Source organism: Mugil cephalus, chromosome 19, assembly GCF_022458985.1.
Source record: "Mugil cephalus isolate CIBA_MC_2020 chromosome 19, CIBA_Mcephalus_1.1, whole genome shotgun sequence".
Taxonomy (NCBI): domain Eukaryota; kingdom Metazoa; phylum Chordata; class Actinopteri; order Mugiliformes; family Mugilidae; genus Mugil; species Mugil cephalus.
The window spans coordinates 3,129,318-3,149,984 of NC_061788.1; the positions used below are offsets into that span (position 1 = coordinate 3,129,318).

At 41.8% G+C, this 20,667-nt stretch overlaps 1 long non-coding RNA gene across 1 annotated transcript; it reads left to right on the forward strand.

The window, feature by feature from the left end:
- Positions 1-6,826: 6,826 nt before the first annotated feature.
- Positions 6,827-20,371, forward strand: LOC124996909. Its single transcript, XR_007110902.1, has 6 exons — positions 6,827-7,002; positions 7,879-8,171; positions 8,307-8,382; positions 8,502-8,624; positions 19,424-19,567; positions 19,688-20,371. It is a non-coding gene; the product is annotated as an uncharacterized LOC124996909 (long non-coding RNA).
- The last annotated feature ends 296 nt before the right edge of the window (positions 20,372-20,667 follow it).

Sequence of the window (20,667 nt, forward strand, 5' to 3'; positions counted from 1 at the left end):
AGGGAGCTCAAACCTAAAACCTAAACTCTGGTGTTGTTGCCGTGATTTGCAGCCGCCTCTTCTTACTTAAAACATATTATATTTGCATGATTGTGCACATGAGAGCGGTTTCAGTGCGCACTCTTTGCTTTTCTTTGCTAAGACGAGCACCTACTCCTGTGAGGTGGGTTGGGTTGTAGAGGAGGAGGAGGTGGTGGTGGTGGTAGGTGGATGGGTGGGGGTGGGTGTGGGTGTGGGGGGGGTTGGTCATAAATTCCCATCAGTGGCATCTTAGGCCCATGAAGGGCTGATGTGTGGCCTTTTCGGGGCGGCTGCCGCTCGCCTTCCTTTAATTACAACCCATTCCGCAGGAACAACAGGCTGTCCTTCCCCCAGATTTAAAGTGACCTACTCCTCGTAATTAATCGGCCCCGCGTGTCCTTCACAACTGTGTGTGTGCGTGTGCGCGACTGTGTCGCTTTCTGTTCAGGAAGTCGGTCCCTGAAGACGTTCGCGGGTTGTGAGAGTTTCCGCGTCACGTGAGGGTTCGTGAGGTTCGTACAGCGAGGTGTGATTCCTCCTGTAAGCGGTGGGTGAAAGCGTTCGCGTCCTTTACCGGAGTAAAAGCACTGACGCGAGGCTGTTTAATTACGAAAGACGAGACCTATGTTTGCATTTGTTTCTGGTTGGGTGAAGGCGAAACAGAAATTATGAATCAGGATTGAAATTAAAAGTCCAGGAAGTCTGTTTGCAGATTATGTTTTCTTCACAATGAGCCCCTTAAAGAAACATATGTACTTTTAATTTTTACACACTGTGATAAAACGCTATTTGTAATCTCACCACTAGATGGCACTAAATCTGACTCTGGTTCTTTAAAGAAAACACTGCGTCCTCATATGGGGACATTAAGTTTTAGGTTTTGTTGCAGCTTATTCTGCCTCATTTAAACCCATCGTCCTCGTTAGTGGACGCTTTAGTCTGCCATGTAGTGGTAGCAAAGGTTAAAACTTAATTTATTTATACTTATTAATGTTTCCTCTTTGATATGACGTGCAGATTTAACTAATCTTATCGTTAGCAACGAGCTACAACGTCACTAAATAGCAAGGACTCATTTGAGGACGTTGGGACTTTTCTGTCTTTACACAGCCATGTTCAGGTATTAAACTTCTTTATAATATAAATAATGAGATAGTGGCCACATATATACGTACATGTATTTCTTTTTTCAAACACTTCCTGTGCAACGGCGATGCTTTTTTTTTTATATACGTCTTAGATCCAACTAATCCCGAATGTTTTGGATAAATTAAAAATACATAACGAATAAAAGCTCAAGTCTCAGGATGTTGAACTAAATTAGTCCTTTAAACCTTAACACATATGACTGAGTAATAATACTTCAACCTGACTGACATACTTTATTTTAAATTAAAATTTAAAATCTAGCATAACATTATGACCACCTTCCTAATATATTTTTGAGTGAACCCTCGACCCTTTAGCCCCCGACGTCTCATGACAACAACAACATGGTTGTTGGATGGCGACGTCCAATAGATACTTCACCACTATGACGAGTTAAAAAGGCTGTAATCTGGACTGTATGTTTGTATACGGTGTGCAGGGTTAATGCACATGCTCTACCTCTACCTCTTCTTCTTCTTCTTCTTCTTCTTCTTCGTTGGCTGAGTTCTGTAGGTGAAACAGCACCACCTGTAGGTCTGGGATATGTACTACAGCCTTTACGGAGAAATCCTCCAAAGGATGCCATGGAAAACTGGAGAAAAACATGTAGTGTTCATACGTGTGAACGTGGCCTTCAGGTGTCATGTGATGTGTCTGGCAACACAATGTTGTTAGTGGAGGGGGGGTCACTGAAGACAGAGCATGCTCAGACAGAACAGAGGCTCTGACTTAATTCAGATTCACTGTTCACATGACTTTAGGTCCGTTTGGGACCTAAAGTCATGTGGGAATATTCTTTGGGCTTCTAAACCGACTGTAATCGGAATATTTGGCTCCATGTGAACCCAGCTATTGCTGTGGAGTGGGGGTGTCTGGTCATAATGATGTGGCTGATCTCGCTGGAAATATAGCAAGAAGGAGACGTTTTAAAGAAGACGATCGAGATGTTTTCAAAGATGCTGCTTCATCTTTGTTTCTCCTGCAAACTCAACTCAACTCAACCTGATGGTTTTTTTTTTATATCAAGTGTTTAAACGAGTGTTTACACGTTTATCAGATCAGATTTTTCCGTTGAACCGAATCTCTAAGGTTTACAGAGGATTCCCTCTCGATCTGATTTAAAGCTCGGTGTGTCCGCGTAAACGCAGCAAAGTGACGCTCTACACAAACACAGATGTGTGATTTTTACGCCGCAGCCGCTTCCAAGCTCATTTAGCTTTTAAAAAAAAAAACTGTACATACGTACAGGTCGCGGCGCCGCGACCCGGACAATCCTCTCAGGATCCTCTCAGGATCCTCACAGACGTAAATATGCATCATCATTACTGCCGGCGTCCTCTTACCTGGAATAATTCCTGTTATTATCATCACCGATGCAGGCGGCCTCCCGTGACCTCCTGCTCTGTGATTGCCTATCTGTCCTCTTCAGAGCCCACCACCTACCCGCCCATCCAGCTCTTAAAACCACTTCCATCTTCACCCCTCCACCCCCCCCACACCCCCACAGTCCCCTCCTCCTCCTCCCCCCCCTCCAGTCCAACCCCATGCCGGCTGCTCAATTCAGCTCCTTTAACCAAGGAACAAACAAACAAAACACCCTGGGGTAATGAGGCCACCTCTGGGAATAGACACATTGAAAGGAGCCTTGCGTATTGATGCGGGATTGACCATTATTGAGAGAAAAGGAGGTGTGGGGGGTGTTGTGGTGGTGGTGGTGGTGGGGGGGCCGTGTATGGAGAAGAGAGGAGCTCTGATCTGATGGAGTGGATTGAGCTGTCTGCTGCTGCTGGAGTGAAATAAGGTGACAAGACAAAACCCCGATCAGTGACTCAGGCAGTGAGATAACCACCTTCGGGGGCCTTTGTGCTCAGGGCGGCGGTCTGGGGGTCTTAACTCGGCCTTTTTTTTCCCATGAAAACTATGAACGGGTGGAGGGGGGGGCCATGGTGGTGGAGCAAAGGGTGACCCCTCATCAGCTCACATGAACGCAGCCTCATTCACGACGGACCTGCGGCTCCACGGCTCCGTTCAACTACTTCAAGTCCGTAACAACAATTAAAAGAGTTGGAAACTAGTGTTTTTCTTTTTTTTTTTTCTCTTCGTTTTAATTAATTTCATCTCAGGTTGCGTGAAGTAGCTCTTAACACGGACGTCTGCTCCTGTCAGTCTTAATGAGGGACACGCATGTCCTTTAAGAGGCTGCGAACGGGTCAAACTCCGACTCGGCGTAAAGACGAGGCTGAGGATCCTGTAAATACGCGGCCGTAATGAGCTGCTGTACTCGGAGGAAAATACAAAAAAACACAATGACAATCATGTTTCCTTTAATCAAACACAATTGATCAAGTAATTGTTTATTTGAAAAGATAGTAGATTATCCCGCGTTGCTCAGTTAATTAACCTCCTCCGCCGATAGAGGCTTGTTTTTTCTGCTTTCATTCCTTATTAGAGGACTTCAGATGTGACCCTCTCCGGTTAGAGGAGTAGACGTAGTGTTTTTTTTTTTATTATTTTTGTTGTTGTTTAACAGTTCTATTCTTTTCTTTACGTGTTCACTCCTTGACGATTTTTTGCAAAATTTCTCGACGCTCTAACCGGCTCCTGCATATTAATATTAATGCGTTTACAAACTTGAGCGGTTCTGCAGGTGGGAAAGGGTTGATAATAGGCAGCCTACGACTCAGAGGTCGCTGAGCTTCCACAGCTGGAGCCACACAGGGTGGTCCCACATAAAAGACTCAACAATCTGGAAACAAACTCCGCTGGCCAATCAGATAGAGGCAACATCACCGCTGCTTCCATCCTACGCTTCACCTCGTAATCAGAGTCCTCACTTATTCCATCAAAATCTTAAAATTTAGCAAAACCTTAACTCCTGCTCAGTCCTGATCCCGTCACATTCGTACTAAACCAGAAATAGTTTTGCATTACCAACTACAAAAAACTCTCATTTTTAAATTTTCATTATTTCACTTTAATTTTAACTTGACTGAGACAGACTTTAATGATCCACGAGGGAAATTACTTTCTCCAAGTAGCTTAGTTGCACATAAAAGAAACACTTTTAAAACCACAAGTAAAAAGAAAGATAAAAAAATAAGGTTAGATTAAAATAAAATAATAGTGTTCGAGCGTGGTTTGGCTTTAGTGATGCTTCCCTTTGTCTCTCTCAGTATCTTCCATTATTTCATAACATATATTTTTTCTTTATTCTTTTTCATTCACTTTATTTTCTGTGGTCATGTCATTGTGAGTTTGCTTCATTTTTATTTTGCCACCTTGAGCTTTTGTAAATGTAACTTTGTTGTTGAAAAAAATAAAATGAAATATTAAAAATAATAATAAAAACAGTATTATCTAGTAAAATAAACTTGGCTAAGTTAAGTTAGAGTTAGAATAAAACCAAAATTCTAATAGAAATCCCAAAAATCTAAAAATGTTTTTGTAAAGTTCAGGCTTAAATGTTCAAATATGTGGCGAAGGCATTAATAAGATACCATCCTGCAATCATCACACCTAGTCATGCCTCTGTCACTGTATTTACACCGGAGTGTAATTTCAATGTCGTGTTAGATCGATGTCCTGTCCTTAGCCCAACCATCTCTCCTTGCCTTCAAGTCATTAAACTTCCTCAAATAAAATAACAGGAAGACAAAAAAAAAAATCTTTAAATGCATTAACGTGACAAGCTTGAAGTGCCTCAAGTGGTTGCGCTATTTTTTTGGCAAGTCCATGAAATCAAGTGGAAGATAAAAGCGAACAAATCTGTTCCATTACTTTTTTGTTATTTTTGGGGGTGGGGGGTGGGGGGGGGTTTCATTAACTCACCTGAAAGTGGGCACAGAGATTTTTTTTAACAGTAGCTCTGAAGGTTCAAACCAAAGACCGGCTGCTTTTGTAGTTGAAGGGAGCGAGCAGTTTTATTTGGGTGCAGTCTACAACCTCACCACTAGGTGTCACCTAATCATACACACTGGTCCTTTAAACAACAAAAGCAAATTAAAGACCATCTTTTTGGTCTTTTGAGTCAGTTTTTCCTTCATGCAACCAATAAAAGTTGCATGAAACCAAAACCAGTTCCCTATTACAGCTACAACGGATCTGAATCAAGATTTAAAGTTGACATTTTTGCAGATATTTGTTATTATATTATAAATTATTTCATATTAATTGTCTTTTTCTTATCCTCCCGAGACCCTACGTCCTCATATGGGGACGTTAAGTTTTAGTCTTATTCTGCTTCACTTACACCTGTTAGTCTGCCATCTAGTGGCAGCAAAGCGTTAACACACTAGTCGGCTGATTGATTCTGCAGCTGATCAAGGGACAAAAGAAAAAAAACCTCGTCCAATATTACGATTGAAACTTTTTTATTTATGATTATTAACTTTTCTAGTTAACACTGATATAAATTTAACAAATAATATCAATAGTTACGAGCTACAATGACACTAATTAGCAAATACTCGTTTGAGGATGTTGGGACTTAATTGTTTGTAATCTTGTTTTTGCACAGCAGTGTTCAGGATTGCAAATAAATTGTTTTGTGGTGACTTTATTGTATTATACAGTGAAATAAGCCACGTGTACATATACGAGGGCTTTTTTTTTTCAAAAACTACTTCTTGTTCAAAGCTGATGCTTCGTTTAGTTTCATATTGAAAGTTTACACTGTAAATGTAATATTTAAGATGTTTTTATTCAGCAGTTTCGCTAAAAATGGCACAAATGATGGAGGAAGTGAGACATCCTGCATCCTATCTTTGATTTTAGCGAGTTAACTACGACTGATTTTAATACAACAGCATGTCATCCCTTGTGTGGCTGTATATTTGAAGCGACCTCATCAACTAAATCCAGTTAAAGCCGCTTTTATTTTGAAAAACCAAAATGAAATTTACCTAAAACAGGATTTAAACGGATTTATTATTTACTTCGCAGCCAAACGACGCCGATAATTGACGCTGGCATCGTTTGCAGAAAGGAAATCTCATCATGCCTCTTTTATGTGAGCCGGTAATCCCTGATTTTCGGGGGCGTGCGTTCAGAGCATTCCTTTGCTCTGTTGCCCCGAAGACAAAAAATGTACAATTGTCAGTTTATTAAGCTGCTTCATCTCTGGCAAAATAAGCTCAAAGAAACGAATGAGGTAAAAAAAAAAAATGAACCAGGGATCGGTTATTTACCTAAGATTTGTGCTGTGAATGGGACCTGAAGTAGGTTTGTCACGTTAGAGAGTGAATAAAGCAGGGATGCACGGATGGATTTTATCGTCTCAGGTCTTTGCATCGTTCAGAGACATAAACGTGGTGTTGACGGCGTTTGTCGTGCAGTGTTTGCGCCGGTGAAGGCCGGGGCCAGAGTGAAGGGCAGCTGCCAGCGCTGGAACCTGTGTGACAGTTGTAAATGACTGGCCCGATCGGCTCCTTGTAGTAATTATCTAAATGGGCTCATTCAAAACCTCTTCATTGTGGAATCAGTTAATTAATTAGCTGTTTCACTGACAGGATAATGGTGAGAGCATGCTAAATAGATTAGTCTGGAACTTGATTTATCGTCGCAAGGCACCCCCCACCCAACTCTGTTTATCGCCACCTCTCACCCCCTCTTTCTCTTCCTCTCCCTCTCTGTGTTTTTCTCTTGTGTTTGTAGCATCTATAGCAGCCACCCACCTACTACCAGCTGAACCCCCCCCACCACCACCACCACCACCACCACAACTAGATACGAAGCCGCCGAACTGATAAGGCGAAAAAGAAATTCACAATCCAACGTTGTGGAGCCGAGAAGAGAGATGTGCCTCCAGCCGAGCAGGTGCTGGGTTTAGTTTAGGTGAGGTGAGGTTTGGGATCAGTGCGTTAACAAGTATTTATCTTTGTGAACGGGTTAAACTGATGCTTCGCGCGCCCGTTTTATCTCGTCAGGTTTGTTTTGTTTTTTTTTTTTTGCCAACACATATTTGGATCCTGAGGGATTTAAATGTTGCGTAGAACAGAATAATTGGCTGTTTTTTGGCTACTTTTGGTTTTATATTTCATCACTTTGGTCCTTGTTTGGTTTCATTCTTTACAGCACAACCTCACATGTGTCATTTTACAATTATTCCAGTAGGAAAAAGTTAGATTTTTCTCGGTGAATGAACCATTTTTATAACTTTAAACGTTTTTCAGGCTAAGGACAAACTGATGAAGTAACTACCTACTATATGTGTTCTATTATAATATCAAAATAAATAAATATACATTATTATTATCATTTTGCTTTCAAGCATTTAAAGCTAACTAGCATTCTCTGCTTGCTAGCATTTTACTTTTTTCTGTTTGTCCGTGCACCAACATGACGGAAATATTCAGGAAAACTGTGACGTAAATGATTTCTAAAGAGTCTAGTTTTACTTGGTCTATCAACACAATATAAAAGCTGGTCTATAATTTAAAGTTTGCACTTTCTACAAAAGTTGAAACGAAGATTCAGTGACGCTGCGTCTTGCTGCCACGTCGTCTTAAACTGATCATGTGATTTGGACGCACTGTTGCGTCCATCGACTCCAGAGGGTTAAAATGTCTAACAGGTCCCCAGGGTTCTTTTTAACCCCCCAGTCTGCCCACTTCCTGGACCCATGTTGGCTGCGTGTTAATTAGATTAATCAGGTAGAACCAGTGTTCACCTTAAGGTCTCCTCAACTGATATTGTGCGTCTGATTTTCAGTGACATCACCCGTAGGTTTCCCTGAAGAGGAGCAGTGAAGCTCGCTGTGGTGTTTCCAGGTCGCCGCCATCTTGATGGTGATCGACTCCTGGCTAAGCGTCCGTGGAGATGAACCAGAGAGAACCTTGTCATATCGTACCTTATTTATGCATGAGTTCTATAGACATCCTACCTTTTCTTTAAGATTAGAAATTTAGAAATTTTCAGTGATGTTTTCAGTCACCTGTAGGTTTCCGTGAAGAGCCTCTGTGAACTTCAGTTTGGTTTCTCCAGCTGGAGATGGAGCTGAACCTGTAAGTGCACCATGTGTCATCCAACACCCCTACCCAGTCTCTTCCTTATTTATCCACAAGTTCTGTCAATATCCTACCCTATCCTAAGATTTTATAATTTTCAAACTGCATGCATCTGATTTTCTTCACCTGTAGGTTTCAGTAAAGAGCCGCTAGGAAGCTCCATGTGGTGTTAGCAGGTTGATTCAAAAATGGTCAAAGAGGTGAACCTGTAAGTGCACAACAAGTCATTCAACACCTCTCCCTAATATATGCACAACTTTAAGCTTCAGTACCAGGATGTAAATATGTTATGTCGTCTGTAAAGTTGCACATGTTCTACTTTAACAGCTTTTCAGTGGCGTCTCCCGTAGGAATCCATGAAGAGCGTCGCCATCTTGGAAGTAATCGACTACTATTGGTAAATTCAAACATGGTCAAAGAGACGGAGCAGAACCAGAGAGCTACAAACCTGTAAGTGTCATCCTAGTCTCTTCCTTATCTGTGCAAAATTAGCAACATTCTGCCTAAAATAGAGCTGTAAAGTTTTTCAGAAGGACATTTTTGACCTGTTTTTGGAGCGAGCCTCAAGTGGCCATTTGTGGAACTGCAGTTTTCAGCACATCTGCCTTGGTTTCGTTTTTCAGTCCCAGAGTTTGGAGTTTTTTTGATAAGAAGCTTTGGCCAGTTTTCATGCTTCTATTGACTGGACTGGTGGGAAATGATTTTGCTGCAAATGCAGAGTCATTATTGTTACTGATGGTTCGATGCAGCTATTTCAAGATGAGATCTACGACTGATTTTATCGTATTTTTTCCCCTTTACCCCTGGATGTATGTAGATATACTGTACACATATACATATACATATATGTGTGTGTATTTATCTAATCAGAGTGTAATGGATTTAGTTTGCACTGAATAACTACGTTAAAGTGGTGGTAAAGCTGCTAAAGTTACCTCCGTTACTCAACAAGAAGGGTCGGCAGTTTTGAGACTTTCTGTGGAAGGAAACAGTGTGAAAGTTGCACAAACAGACTCTTTAACGCTGTTTTATTCCCTTTAAGCAAGGCACTCAACCCCCAGCGGCTTGACCACAGCAGCTCCGCAGCTCAGATATATAATCCTTTCATTCAGATTGTGTTGCTAGGAAACAGCTTTTGTTCAACTTTATTACCTTCAGCTATTTGATATTTGCAAATTCTGGAGATAAACACTTGTAATGTATTTTATCTTGTACACCTTTTTTAAAAAAAAAAAAAAAAAAAAAAAACAACGATCCACGGCGTTGGTTCAGGCCGTCGCCTGCTCTGGTTAAAAGCATCGAAGAAATGTGAGGAGAATAATCAGATCAGCGCGTGGAAACACGGCCGACGTGTTCGTCGTATGTTCTCTGGTATATTGTGTGCGTTGCCCGAGCGGAGGCTGAAGTGGTTCGAGCACAATGACCAGTCGCCCACTTAATAACAATAAAAATAATTTGCAAACTCGAGCACCCGCTTTTATTCTCCGCGTGGTTCACGCGGGCAAATGAACTAAAAACGAATATAATTGAACCGAACCCGACGTGCACCACACGGTCGCACCGGGGACAGCCTTCGGTTTGTGATATCGTTCTGTTGTTTGCGTGTAGAGTTTTTGCGTTTAAAACTCTTCAGATATCAACGTGCAAAAAAAATGATGCATCAGAAACCAGTCGACTCCCGGTCAACTTTTTATTTATTTATTTATTTTCAACTAAATTAGTTTTCATGCAGAAATAAAAACCCGCCCACACAACATGAGATCAGCGCAAAGTGACGGGAAGCAGGTGGAAAAAATAAATAAGATAAATTAGAAATGTTCTTCTGTGAGGGGAAGGAGGGAAAAAAGAGAAGAAGACATGAGTTTTTCCTTTCTTTTTTTTTTCGGGGGGAGGTGGTGGTGTTTGGGGGATTATTGAGACACAGAAAGGGGAAAAAAAAGAAGGTGTTATTGAGAGCACTGGAATCACTTGATTAATCAAGAAAGGAGAAGCGGAGCTCTCTCTCCCGCCGACGTCCAATCAAAGCCGGAGCAGCTCCGCTCGCTGCACGGCGGCCAAATCCTCTTGTTGCTCCACCAGGAGCATGAAAGCCAGGAGGGGAGTCTCCTTTTTGTCCGCACAAAGGCAACCCTAACGCGCTTTCACCACGACAAGGAATGGGAGGGCTGTTTTGGGGTGGAAGGAAGAGGGAGGAGGTGGAGGTGGAGGTGGTGGTTGGTGGTTGTAGAGGGGGGGGGGGGGGACTCCTGAAAAACAGCCAACAAGAGGTGCGAATAAGATGCCCATTCATCTCCTGAGCTTTACACTAATTCCCCCGACCGTCTCCTTTTCTTTCCTCCGTCTGCTCCGCCACAAAACAACAAACAGCGAGAGGGAGTGAAAACACTGGGATCTCAGGGACTTAGAGCAGACGTGTAATCCCCGACCACTTCTGACCCCTCCATCGGTGTGTAAGTCCCTGACCTCCCCCATTCAGGGGCCGGGATGTGCGACTAAAGGACGGGTGACCCTCCCGCGCACACATTTGCACTCAAACACACAGCCCCGTCGCCCCCCCCCACCCCCCCACCCCCCACCCCCCTCGCTCGTACACCCCACACTCCAAGCCTTTTAAAGAGCTGAGCTGAGGAATTCAGGCTTTGGAGCTGAAAGGAGCCGGTCTGTGAGGAGTCTATAAGTAGGGCCAGGCCTGATCGTGTTTCTTTTCTCCCACCATTTAATTCGTCTTTAGAGGCCATCTCGTTAACACGATCTTCCCCTTGCTTTTTTTCCTTCCTCCCCCTCCTCCTCCTCCTCCTCCCTCCACCGCCACCGTCTTCTTGCCCAACTTCAAAGGTCCCTGCCAGCCGAGGAAAGAAAGTCACCTCTTTCTTCCATTCAGCCTCTCCTCCCGTCTCTTCTCGCTGTGGCTTTCTTTCTCTTCCCCTCTCCTCGCTTTCTCCCTAAAGCGGCCGCCGAGAAATCATCTCACTTTCTGCCGCTGCTTTGCATTTGAAAAAAGGAGTAATTAGCCAGAGGCTGTGAGGAGGGGATGGGATGGGGTGGGGTGGGGTGGGGTGGGGTGGGGGGAGGAGGAGGAGGAGGAGGAGGAGGCGTTGAAGGGAAAAGAGAAGAAGAAGAAGATGATGAAGGCCCCTCCCGCCACTGAACTCGGCGGAGGACAGGTCTGCCTACACGTTTTCTATCCATGTGGCACCGGTGGGCGAACTTGTAACTGATGAAAGACTCTGTCGCACCTGATGTAAGCTGGACTTAAGATGGGATGAAGGGGGCCCCCGGGCTGAAACAGGGGCCAGAGATTATAGATATTTGCAGTTTGGAGGCGGCTAAGTGAGCTGTTTTCAAGGAAACCCCTCATTTATTTATTTATTTTTTGTTTTTGTTAGGGACGGACATCGATGACTTTTTATTTTATTGACACCGATTCTTTAACGATTCAACGTTTTTCAGACCAAGGCCCCCAAAACTAACCCTCACACTATTAAGTAGAGACCCCCCCTACCGTCTATATATGTTCTATATTAAACTTAGTGCTGTTTATAAAATTATTATCATTTTGCATTCAATATTAAACTGTAAAAATAACACACATTCATTTTTTTTATTTCATACATGTGCAACAGTAGCGTGGCCGTTCAGTATATATATATCTATTATATATTTATTTATAGTTTTAACTATAATCTTGGTTAAATGTAGTAGCTGGCCGATGGGAGCTAATGTTGCACTGTTAGCTTCTCTTCTGCTAATGTTGTAACGTTGTGCGTCTGTGATTCCACCTGGAGAATAAATAGGCTCTCGGCCAGTTGAGGAGTAACCTGAGTTGACCTGTGACCTGACCTGTGATTGGCTCAGCAGCGATAGGGGCGGGGCTACTGCGCACAGGAGGTTTAGATTGACAGGTGTGAAACGATGATCTGTTGAGACACCTACTGTGGCGCTGAATGATTTGTTGGAAGACGTTTAAATTTGTGGGAGAAAATTAAAAAAAAATATATATAAAAATGTCTGATCAACCAACAATTTTGCGACCCCCTTGTAATACCTCCGTGGACCCTCTAGAGGGTGCAGACCCCCTGTTTAAGATCAATGGTCTAGAAAAAGTAGGTGTTCGTGGTTTCGTGTAAACAACAGCAATTTTATTAAGTTTCTAAACATGAGATAAGAACTTGTGTTCTCATTGATCACTGGACCCTGACTAGCGACTTAGCGATTAGCTGCACTCGTTGACCTTAGGTTGTTGAACACATGTGTCTCTTGTTATTCATGGTGCGTCCCATTTATATTTGGAAGTCGGAATTTTCAACTCGAACGAAATCCCCCCCAAAAGTCGGATTTTCTCCTCAAAAAGTCGTAGAATCACTTTCACCTGAGTTGAGTTTCCAAGATGGCCGCCCTGTGTGTAAACAGTAAATAGAAGCTTCCGTCTATTAGCACAGTGATTAGTTTTTTTTGCATTAAATGAGTCATACAGACAGTATTTATCCACATACATATGTTGAAATGCTGTTCTAGTGTAATTTAAGTTTCATGTGTTATATGGAAACTACAAGCTAAGCTAACAACGGCTAAAAACAATAGCCTGGTAAAACCAAAACAAAGCCAAACACCATCGTGACGTGTTTCAACAACGTAAAGATTCTTTTTCTTCGTTTGTTTTTTGGTGCAACTTTTAGGTGCACTACCGCCCCCTTCTGGATTGAGCACGAAAAGTATCGATAAGCATGAAGTTCTTTAAAAGAACACAATCCCTGCTGTTGTGTATTTAAGTATATAAATAAAAGTTCCGATTACAAAGAACCATTCTCCCCGAACAATGTCAAAAACCTCCCAAAATCCCATCAAGGTTATCTCCCCTCATCAGTGTCGCCGGTTTCCAGCTCCCCGTGGTGTTGCTTCAGTTCGTTCTCCGTGCGACAGTCTGTTTCAATAATCTACATGCGTGTAGCCACGAGGCAGAGCCCGGCTCAGCCCGAGCATATCTAAAGGTGCAGTGTAATCCCGTAATATGCAGAGTAGTGAGGAAAATTCATTCTCCCCTCACGCCCATCGGGGTCTTAAGCCCCCTGATGCAGCTGATAGGGATACGCTGTTATCTCCACAACACAGAGCAATTTAGCACACTCACCCTGCACACACCCACACACACACACACACACACACACACACACACACATCGATGCACGGCCACACAACACGTTCAACCTGGAATCGACCCCTCGACCACCTTCGGCACACGCATTTGCACACAGCTGCTTCGCGTCGGAAAAGAATATTCAAATGCGTTCGAGCTCTGATTCGTCGTTTTCGATCCGTGGATCGGAGCCGAGCTGAGACACCAGCGTCCTCCTCCTCCTTTTACTCCTCTACCTGAGACAGGACTCAGGACGGGAGCAAAGGTTTCTAGAATAAAAATTATTATAAAATGTTTTAAAAAACAAAAAAGCTGAAGAAAGAATATTTCGGATTCGGATTTTGTCTTTATGTGTGAACATGTTTTATGTTAAGTCGAAATAGTCAAAGAGGAGGAAACAGGAGAGACGAGGAGGTGAGAGGGAGGAAATAAGAGTTGAAGAAATGTATGAGAGGAACTCGGAGGAAACAGGAGGAGGGGTGAGGAGAGGGGAGGAGACAAGGAGGGGTGAGGGGAGGCTAGATGCAAGGAGAGGATGAGACAACGAGATGAGATGGAGGAAAAAAGAAATTAGCGTAGAAGAAGTGCATGAGAGGAATTGGAGTACACAAGAGGAGGGGTGAGGAGAGAAGGAGAGGAGAGGAAGGCTGAGGAGTGTGGGAGGGGAGAGGAGAGGGGAGACAACAAGATGGGAGGAAGGAAAAACAGAAGAAATGTATGAGAGGAATTGGAGTGCACATGAGGAGAGGAGGGGTGGGGTGAGGAGGATAAAGGTGAGGAGAGGAGGAAGGGTGAGAGGTGGGGAGGGTAGATGCGAGGAGGAGAGAGGAGAGGAGGGGTGAGGAGAGGGGAGACAACAAGATGAGAGAAATAAGAGTAGAAGAAATGTATGAGAGGAACTCGGAGGAAACAGGAGGAGGAGGAGAGGGGAGGGGGTTAAGGGGAGGAGGGGTGAGGAGAAGAGGAAGGGTGAGGAGAGGAGAGGAGGGGGGGAGAGAAGGCTAGATGCAAGGAGAGAATAGATGGAGAGGAGAGGGGTGAGACAACAAGATGAGATGCAGGAAAAAAGAAATTAGAGTTGAAAAAGTGCATGAGAGGAATTGAAGTACACAGGAGGAGAAGAGGGGAGGGGTGAGGGGAGGGGAGGAGAGAAGGGGTGAGGAAGGAGGAGAGAGGAGGGGTGAGGAGAGGAGAGGAGGAAGCCCTAGAGAGCACCATGAGGGTTTATCCAGGGACCTGGATGTTGGTTTAGTCTGGCTCTGGCTGTTTATATTGTCTGGCTTTTTCTTTTCCTTTTTTTTTTTTGTTTGTTGTTTTTTTTTTTTTTTTTTTTTGTTTGCTGAAGCTTATATCTCAGTTTTATCTGGTGGAAACTTGTCTTCTCCCTGAATCGGCCTGAATTATTTCCCACCCTCCGTCCAGGTTTATGTTCATTCCAGCAGCTTTAAATTTCCGCCCCGTCTCCCGGATCGATGCTCCTTCCTCCTCCTTCCTCCTTCCTCCTCCGTCGTCGTGGACATGACTTGGCGCCGGGACGAGGGGCCGGTGTTTGATCCTCGGCGTGGCACATATGGGCCTCGGTGTTAATTCTTAGCGCCGCAGATCCCGCGCCGTTGATTGTGTCCGGTGTTGACTCTGGAGGAGCGTCGCTTGTTGATTCGCTTGTGTACATCTGCTGTCAGGGCCCCCAGTGGTGGCCCCGCTAAACGGGGGGGATAGAGCCCGCCTGGCAGAGCGGGGCTGTTTGTCTGCTTCCAAACATATTGATCTCCTGCAGAAGGGAAAACATTAGCGATAGCGTCTGCACAGGCTGGGCTGGAGGTGGGTAAATAGCTTTGTCAGGTCTGGCGAGACTCCTCTGCCTTGTAGGAAATGAATAGCAGGTGTATTTGCTGAGCGTTTGCAGGAGGGAATCTCCTGCCAGGCTGCAGACAAGGGGGGGTTTGTGGAGGGGGGGCTGCAGGATGATGGGACGTTGCAGCAGACGTTTCTCATTCACTTTTGTTTTATTTATTTATTTTTTATTTCAGTTTTTGGCTTAAATAGGAAGCTATAAAGTTAATTCCAGGTGATTTTTCTATGGAGGACCAACGCTGCCATAATTAAAACTAAATTAATTAATTAATTAATTTAAAAAATATACCTACAGATATATGCTGTAAATAAATAAATAACTCTCTTAAATAAATAAACAAATCACTTATTATCTAAACATACATGCCATAAATAAATAAAAAATAAATAAATCATTAACTAAATATATATGCCTTAAATAAATAAATAAATCACAATTACCTAAATATATATGCCATAAATAAATCAAATAAAAATTATTAAATAAATCATTAACTAAATATATATGCCTTAAATAAATAAATAAATAAATCACTCATTACTTAAATATATATTCCATAAATAAATAAATCAAAAATTAATAAATAGATCATTAATTAAATATATATGCCTTAAATATATAAATAAATAAATCACAATTACCTAAATATATATGCCCTAAATAAATAAATAAAAAAATAATAAATAAATCATTACCTAAATATATGTTCCATAAATAAATAAATGAAAAATTAATAAATAGATCATTAAATAAATATATATGCCTTAAATAAACAAATAAGTCACTTAATACCTATATATATATATATATATATGCCACAAATAAATAAATCATTACCTAAATATATATGCCTTAAATAAATAAATGCCAAAAATGCATATATCTGTATTTATTTATTAATTGTTAATTATGGCAGAGTTGGTCTTCCATAATTTGCTCTATGAGATTTTCTCCTTTTGCCAATCTGGTTTAAAAGACTATTAAATTTGGAGGCTTGATTGCTCATAATGACAGACTTATTGTCTCCCATTTGCACATTGGCACACAAACACACACACACACACACACACACTCACATAAACACACAACAGACAGACAGACGGAAAGAGAAGGAGAAGGAGTCCGGGGTATGAATATTTAACAGTAGCCTCTTGCAGCGCAGAGCCTGCCAGTCATTGTCAAATAGGACTTAATCTTTTCAATTTCTGGGTGCAAATATTCACACTGGCCACTGTTTGTTGCCCAGATTAATGAGGCTCTCTGCCCATAATCCTCCGCTGCTAATTCAAGTGGCCGCCGGTGCGGTTAGCCAGGGGAGGACGGGATGCTGAGAACACATACACAGCCGAGATTATTTCACCTCCCTCCCTCCTCCTCTTTTCCTCCTCCTCCTCCTCCTCCTCTTTTCCTCCTCCCTCTCCATCATGCTGAGTTCACTCCAGATATTATTCACAGATATTCCTCAGATCACCAGCGGAGAAGCTTCTAACCAGATTAACACAGACTAGAATTCACACTGAAGCGGATGTTTAGGAGTAAAAAATAAATAAATAAATAAATAAAATGTGTGTAATCCGACTCTGGCTCCGATCCCCGACGAGAACTCGGATAAACCCAGGTCTAAATCATTCCTGGTGAAGGGAACGGCCTTCGTTCACAGGTGTAGTGATACTCTTCACACTTTCCCTGGATCATTAGCTTTGTGTTTATTAGCAGCGATGGTGCGGATCGATACCGAAATATCGATACTTGCGATACCAGGTCTTTATGCTCTAAAATCGATTCCCAGATCAAAGTATCGATACTTTCGATACTCCAATTCATTCGAGGTAATGTGGGAACAGTGTTGCCACATTTACCTTGAAAAAGTAATCTGATTACTGCTCTAACTTAGTTACTTTACTGATTACTTGATTTTGAAAGTAACTGAAATGGATTACAAGTTACTTTTTTAGTTACATTCAGCAGGTAAAAAATACAGAAATATGTAATATACATGTTTTTAGCTTTTTTATTTCTATTTTGTAACGTACAGTCTCTAACAATCATTAAAATAAATTATTGTTTAACTATTAAGAAACCACTATAAAATGAATGAATAATTTGAATTAAGGCCCCTTTTCACACATTTACAGGATTGTTTGTGTAATATGACAAAAATGTATATCATGTAAATATTTCTGAATTTATTCCAAAAGCATCCGAGTATTATATCAAAGTTAATCTTTGCATTTTGTTTTTATTCTTTTTTTCCCAAAATAAGGGCCATTTATTGAGACTTTATTATGTGTGGACAATTGGTGCATTTTTACCAACAATTAATAAAAAAGCAAAGCCAGAGCACCACTACTTCCTTATATATAAGTCGTCTTTAACTCTTTAAATTACTTTACAAACCCTTAAAGAACAGTGCAGCCTGAATTTCATCTTTTTCTTTTATTATTTTCCCAAATCTTCACATTCGCTGGAATCAGTTCCTGTTTCACTGCGTTTACTGTCGGCCATTTTTATTTGAAAATGTTGTTTCTATTGGGCCAAAATTACGTTTCAACAGTTGATGGTGAGAAAATAACTAAGTGCCATCACATCCATTATAGTAGAGGTGTCAAACATGCGGCCCGAGGGCCAAAAGCGGCCGCCAGCGTCAAAGTGTGTAAATTACATAGAAGACAATGGATTTTTTCCAGTGAAAATAGCTGCTGTTCCTAATTTCTAATCCACCTTGTTAAACAAATATATTCACAAACAAGTTTAAACATCAAATCATCTGTTTTCGGTCTGAGGGTTAAACAGTGGAAGCGTCGTGTCGTGTTGGTAAAGCCTAAACCAAACGGGATGTGTGTGTGTTTCCATCGCGGGACGAGCTTTGAGTCGCCTCCAGCTGAGAGGCAGCGATCCACAAAACACACTGCGTCATTAAAAATGCAAATACTCCGTTTAATCTGGAGTCAAACTGATCTCACAGTTTGTGGAGTTATTTCCGTCCGGTGTCTGTTTCTACAGTTTTTATGTGATGGAAATTTAAACGATTACACCGACCAGGCAAAACATTATGACCACCTTCCTTATATTAGCAAGTATTATTAATATTGTGCCTCCGAAACAGTTGTGAAACCAAGGTGTCTGGAAACAGGATGTTGTTGGCCGTGGCCTTTGAGGGGAGGGGCCGTAAAAGGGGTGGATCCTCCCACAGATACGTCATCAGTATCTGATTTGAAATGTTGTGTTTTTGTGAAATGTCGTGCTTTCTGTATTGTCATTGTGTTTTTTGAAATGTCGTTGTGTTTTCTCATTGTCTTTTCTCTATTGTTGTGTTTTCTGTAATACTGTTGTTTTTTTCTGAAATGTGGCGTTTTCTGTTATATTGAAATGTCATCGTGTTTTCTGAAATGTTGTTGTGTTCTCTGAAATGTCGTTGTGTTATCCGAAATGTTGTTGTGTTTTCTGTAATGTTGTTGTGTTTCCTCATGGTCTTTTCTGTATTGTCATGTTTTCTGAAATGCTGTTGTGTTTTCTGAGATGTTATTGTGTTTTCTGAAATGTCCTTGTGCTTTCCATAATGTTGTTGTGTTTTCTGTAACACTGTTGTGTTTTCTGAAATGTTGTTGTGTTTTCTGAAATGTCATGTTTTACGAAATGTTGTGTACTCTGAAATGTTGTTGTGTTTTCTGTAATCTCATTATGTTTTCTGAAATATCGTGTTTTCTGAAATATTGTTGTGTTTTCTGAAGTGTTTTTTTCTGAAATGTCGTTGTGTTTTCTGAAATGTGTTTTCTGTAGTGGTGTGTATTCTGAAATGTCGTCGTGTTTTCCATAATGTTTTCGAGTTTTCTGAAATGTCATGTTTTACGAAATGTTGTGTTTTCTGTAATGTTGTTGTGTTTTTCGTAATGTTGTTGTGTTTTCTCAAATGTCATGTTTTCTGAAATGTTGTGTTTTCTGAAATGTCGTTGTGTTTTCTGTAATATTGTTGTGTTTTTCGTAATGTTGTTGTGTTTTCTGAAATGTCATGTTTTCTGAAATGTTGTGTTTTCTGAAATGTTGTTGTGTTTTCTGAAATGTCGTGTTTTCTGTAATGTTGTCTATTCTGTAATGTCGTTGTGTTTTCTGTAACGTTGTGGCTGATCTATATCATTTTTTACAATCACTAAGCATTTACATGGTTATTAGAAGATCAGATTTCCACTTTTCATGAAAGAAACAATGACATTTTACTTCTTTCTCCCTTTCTTCCTTTCTTCCTGCCTCCCGTTCTTGCAGACGAACCCGAGACAACAACACGAGCAGCAGCGTCGTCGTCTTTCATCGCGGTTCAGACGGTAAATGTCAATTTGTGATCCTGCTACCGGCGGTCCAGATAGCTCTCCGACCCTTCTGATCCTTCCTCGAGGTGGCTGAGATGAGGTCAGAGGTCAACGTCACACACACACACACACACACACACACACACTCTCACTCCTTCTACCTTGCAGGTGTAAAACACTCGGCTGCTTCCACCTTTTTTTTTTATTCTCCCCCCTCTAGGAAATGCCATCCCTCTCTCCTCTCCTCTTCTCTCCTGGTTTCTGACCAGAGCTCTTTAACTAAAAGCACCTTCCATCCATCGCTTGGTCCATTAGTGCTGCCAGATGGGGGAGGTTGGGTCCTGGCGGCTATGTGTGACCCTACTCTGATTAATAGAGTAGGTGAGGGCAAAGGTGCAATGCACACCCCCATTCATTACCTCATTAGGATGGCCCACAGTGAAAGGTGATCTCCCTCATTATATCTCAATGAAGGGGGCTGAACTCGACACAGTGTGAGCCGCGCAGTTGGGTTTTTTACTCTCCGACAAACGCCCGGATCCCAGCCACCTGTCTTTTTTACACCGAGTCACACCACTTTACACGAAGGGCCCGACTGCAGGAAAAAAAAGAAGCCGAGGCCCCTGACGGACGGCGGCGCACAATCACTCGCGACTCACTTTCGCAGACCCGAACAACGCTCCAATTATCTTTTCACAAGTGGGAAAATGTGGGACGCAGCCTCGGATGTGCCCCTCGTGTTTATTTGCAGGGAGAGGAGTTGGTGCAGAGGGCGAAAAAGGGTGAATGGAGTTGTTTGAATTAAGTGTTTATTCTGGTTAAGTGAAGACGGGGTTATTTGTGGTTTTGGAATTCCAGACGTGTTTGTTTTTCCTCCTCGTGATACTTGGGTGGAATCCTTCAAAATAAAATCGTTGCGGAATTAATTCAAGAACTTTTTTTTTTTTTTTTTTTTAATGGAAAAGCTTATTGTCTTTTTTTTAAGTGTTTTTTTTTTTGAAGCAGTGACTAAAAAAAAATAAAAATATTAAAACTGAAAAATGCAATCAAGTGAAATTCTTTGGAAAAACAGGACGCTAGTTGTTGTATTTTTTTCTTTATATATTACAGGCTGTCTGGAGGCAGCAATCTTCAGTATTTTTCAATTTTTCTAAAATAATTCCCATAAAAATGTTTGTGCGTTTCGGCTCGGGTGGTTGT